Here is a 5,245-nt window from a genome sequence, read left to right on the forward strand (position 1 = left end):
GTGGTCCCAGCTACTTGGGAGGCAGAGGCAAGAGACTCGCTTGAGCCCAGGAGTTGGAGGTTGCTGTGAGCTGTAATGCCATGGCACTCTACCCATGGGGAAAGCTTGAGGCTCTGTCTCAAAAAAAAAAAAAAAAAAAAAAAAAAAAAAAAAAAAGAACATACTGTTTAACAATGCTTTTCTCCAATGGGCTTTATGTATAGAAAGAAAGGAAATCATTACCTCACACTGTACACAAAACAGATTCAAGATGTTTTTGAGAGCTAAATGACAAAATTTAAATGTATTAGAATGAACCCCAAGACTCAATATTTATGATCTTGGGAAACATGGAATTTTTTAGGCAAGTCACAAAAACAGAGGCTATAGAGAAAAAGCTATACTCATAAATGTGAAAAGTAAAGACTGCGCAACCTACCATAGAGCTTTTTTTAAGCTACTTTTATTGAGGTATAATTGACAAATAAAATTGTATGTACTTAAGGTACACAATGTGATGCTTTAATATACATACATTGGGAAATGCTTACTGTAATAAAGTTAGTTAATACATCCATCATCTCAAATGGTTACTTTTGAGTGTGTGTGTGTGTGTGTGTGTGTGTGTGTGTGTGGTGAGAACACCTACTCTCTTGCCAAATTTTAATACAATTTTTATTTTTATTTTTATTTTTTGAGACAGAATCTCAAGCTGTCGCCCTGGGTAGAGTGCTCTGGCACCATAGCTCACAGCAACCTCAAACTCTTTGGACTGCAGCGATTCTTTTGCCTCAGCCTCCCAAGTAGATGGAGCTACAGGAGCCTGCCACAATGCCTGGTTATTTTTTGTTGTTGTTGCAGTTGTCATTCGTTGTGTAAGTGGCCTGGGCCGGGTTCAAACCCACCACCCTCTTTGTATGTGGCTGGCGCTGTAACCACTGTGCTATGGGTGGGTGCCTAATCCAGTATTTATTTTTCTGCCTGACTTATTTCACTTAGTATCATGTCCTCCAGATTCATCCATGTTGTTGTAAATGGCAGGATTTCTTTTTTTTTTTTAATGGCGGAATAATATTACGTTGTGTGGTATTCATATGTATTGTATTTTCTTTTTTCTTTTTTTTGAGACAGAGCCTCAAGCTGTCCCCCTGGGTAGAGTGCTGTGGCATCACAGCTCACAGCAACCTCCAACTCCTGGGCTCAAGCGAGACTCCTGCCTCAGCCTCCCAAGTAGCTGGGACCACAGGTGCCTGCCACAATGCCTGGCTATTTTTTGATTGCAGCTGTCATTGTTGTTTGGCAGGCCTGGGCTGGATTTGAACCCGCCACGTTAGGTATATGTGGCTGGTGCCTTAGCCACTTGAGCCACAGGCGCCGAGTCATATCATATTTTCTTTATCCATTCATCTGCATCATAGACTTTCAAGTTTGATCTCCACCCATGAAGGAAAGAAATTTTACACTGTGACCTGTTAACACCTCTCTCTGTATGCAATGAAACAATTTCACCAAAAAATACCCTTCCTACTTGTGAGGTACTCTATTTTCTATATTATTTTTAATAACTCTAGTTGAAACACACTAACTTCACAGTTCTGAACCTTGATGTACATTAATATCACCTGGAGAACTTCCACAAAATACACTGTTAAGGTCTCACCCAGAGAGATAAAATTAGAACCCTTAGAAGTGGGACCTAGATGATGTCACGTTTAAAAGGTTCCCCAGGTGATTTTAATTGACTTCATGCTCTGCAGCTTGAAAAACTATCTTCAATGAAGTAAAAGACAAGCAGCAGCCAAGGAGATGATACTTGTAACACATGTAACAGCCAAAAAATTAATATTTAGAATGTTTATTTCTAAACATGAATAAGAAAAGGACAATTCAATAGAAAAAGCAAAGGCTGGCTCTGTGCCTGTGGCTCAAGAGGCTGAGGTGCCAGCCACATACACCAGAGCTGGTGGGTTCAAATCCAGCCCAGGCCTACCAAACAACAATGACAGCTGCAACCAAAAAATAGCCAGGTGTTGTGGCGGGCGCCTGTAGTCCCAGCTACTTGGGAGGCTGAGGCAGGAGACTCACTTGAGCCCAGGAGTTGGAGGTTGCTGTGAGCTGTGATGCCACAGCACTCTACCCAGGGCGATAGCTTGAGGCTCTGTCTCAAAAAAAGAAAGAAAGAAAAGAAAAGAAAAAGCAAAGGTTATTCCCAGGCAATTCCCAAAATTATAGCTAATAAAGATTCAGAGATATGGCTTGGCGCCTGTGGCTCAAGTGGCTAAGGCACCAGCCACATACACCTAAGGTGGTGGGTTCGAATCCAGCCCAGGCCTGCCAAAACAACAATGACAGCTGCAACCAAAAAATAGCCAGGCGCTGTGGCAGGCGCCTGTAGTCCCAGCTACTTGGGAGGCTGAGGCAGGAGACTCACTTGAGCCCAGGAGTTGGAGGTTGCTGTGAGCTGTGATGCCACAGCACTCTACCCAGGGGGATAGCTTTAGGCTCTGTCTAAAAAAAAAAGATTCAGAACTTTATTTGTTGTTAAGGAATTGTAAATTAAAATGATTTTACCATTTCTCCCTCTTATCAGATTGGCAAAAAATTAAAAGCATAACATCATGAAAAGTTGATCAAGGAATGGGGAAATGGGAATTCTCTTATTCTGTTGGAGGGAATGTATATTAGCATAATTATTTTGGAGAATATTATTGAAAATATGCCCTACCCAGCATTTTACTTCTTTATAGTCTAGGAAAAACTCTTACAGATGCGGGCAAAGAGGCATTTACAAGGATGTACTAATATTTCTTTCTTTTGAAAATCTAAAGTTTTGTTGGTTAGTGTCACGGAAACACCTTTAAGGTACCAGCAGAGTGAACAGATGGTAAAGATCTGTGGTCAATAAAAGATTAGTGGAGATCCTCTGCTTTACAAAAGACATGATAAACATTAATGGAGTCCAGAGAAAAGTGACAAAAATATGTCGATGTACTAATGTTTCTTAAAGTGTCATTAGTGTGTGAACCATTTGTGTATCAGCTGGGCTTCTAGCTATGCTGCAGATTCCTTGGCCCTATCACATACCTACTGTATTAGTCAGGCTTCTCCAGAGAGAGAAACACAGCCAACAGGATAAACACAGATATACAAGAGATTTATTATGGGAATTGTTCTCATGTGATTACGGAGACTGAGAAGTTGCAGATCTGCCTTACGCAAGCTGGAGAACAAGGAAAGCCAGGGGTGTAATTTGATCTGAGTCCGAAGGCCAGAAAACCAGGAGCTCCAATGGGTGAGAGCAAGAGAAAATGAATGTCTGAGCTCAGGAAGAGAATTCGCTTCCTTTGGAACGTGTTCTGTTCAGGCCCTCAGTGGATTGGATGAGACCAGACCACAAGGATGAAGGATCTTCTTCACTCTCTCTATTAATTCAAATGCTAATCTCTTCTTAAAAACATCTTTACAGGCACGCCTAGAAATAATGTTTTACTAGCTATCTGGAAAATCCTTTAGCTAATTTAAGTGGTCACATTAAAATAAACCCTCAGGGCGGCACCTGTGACTCAAGGAGTAGGGCGCCGCTGGCCCCATATGCCGAGGGTGGTGGGTTCAAACCCAGCCCTGCCCCCCCAAAACAAAACAAACACAACACAAAACAAATAAAATAAACCCTCACATCTACCAGATCAGAATATCTAGGAGTTGGGGCCCAGGAATCTGCATTTTTATCAAGGTGTTCCTTGCAAATTTGAAAACTATTGCTGTTTTCTTTTTCTTTCTTTCTTTTTCTTTTCTTTTTTTTTTTGAGATGGAGTGTCACTATGTTGCCCTTGGTAGAGTACCATGGCGTCACAGCTCACAGCAACCTCAAACTCTTGGGCCCACGCAGTTCTCTTGCCTCAGCCTCCCAAGTAGCTGGGACTACACGCTCCCGCTACAACACCTGGTTATTTTTTGTTGTAGTTTTCATAGTTGGTTAGCTGGCCCAGCCTGGGTTCGGAGCCGGGTTCAAACGCACTAAACTTCGGTATATGTGGCTGACGCTGTAACCACTGTGCTATAGGGACTGAGCCTCCATTGCTGTTTTCTTTACCATATGTGGTCTAGTTTTATTTATTTCATTGCTTAATTATGCTAATTGTTTTGAAGATAAGTGGTGTGTTATATGATCCACAGAAAAGTGAAAAAGGAAGCCACTAATATCTGTCATGCTTTCCTCACTCCAAAGATTCTTTGAAATTCAAAGGTAATTTTTTCTCTGAATATACATATATACATATATGTATTTTTAAACTTGCTATGGAACATTTTGAATATATACACAAAGAAAATAATTCAACAACTCCCCACAGGCTCATCATCCAGCTTTAATATTGTCTGTTCATAGCCAATCTCATTTTGATTATATCCCTTACTCTCGGCTTAGCTCACAGCGTCTTTGAACTCCTGGGTTTAAGTGATCCTTCTGCCTCAGCCTTCAGAGTAGCGGGGACTACAATACACTGCCTAATTTTTCTATTTTTAGTAGAGATGGGGGTCTCTTGCTCAGGTTGGTCTCAAACTCCCGAGCTCAAGGGATCCTGCAGCCTCAGCCTCCTAGGCTTACAAGTGTGAGCCATGGTGCCTGGTCGAGAAGAACTCATTTTTTAGAAATAATCACAACACCATCATTATACCTAAATGAATTAATTAACAGTAATTTTTTTATATGAGCATATATCCAGTTAGGATTAACAAAAATCCAAGTGTTCACATTTCTCCAATTGTCTCATTTTTTTATGGTTGTTTGTTTAAATGTTCATACATTGTGATTGATTGACATGTCTTTTAAGTCTTCTAATCTATTGGTTTCCCTCCTAATTTTTTTCTTATAATTTATTTGTAGAAAAAAAGTAGGTCATTTGTCCTCTAGAGTTTCCCAGCAAGTGGATTTCGTTGATCACCCTGTGGTTTCATTAATCTGTTTCTCTGTCCCCTGTATTTCCTATAAATTGGAAGTTAGAGCTAGAGGATCGATCGGGCTCAGATTTGACATTTTTGGCTAGTAGGATTGTGTACTTCCACCTGAGGCATATATCTCCTTGTTTCACTGCTTAGTAGCCATTAATGATTGTTGCCAAGATCCAGTAATTCATTAGGGGTTGTAAAACAGTGATATTCTAATTTTATCAGGCCTCTCTATATATTAGTTGGAATATTTCTATTAAAAAGAACGTTTCCTTCGTCAACTAGTTAGTCACAGAAACAGTTCTTTTTTTTTTTTTTT

This window comes from Otolemur garnettii, unplaced genomic scaffold (genome assembly GCF_000181295.1).
Source record: "Otolemur garnettii isolate 467f Iridium unplaced genomic scaffold, OtoGar3 scaffold00051, whole genome shotgun sequence".
Taxonomy (NCBI): Eukaryota; Metazoa; Chordata; class Mammalia; order Primates; family Galagidae; genus Otolemur; species Otolemur garnettii.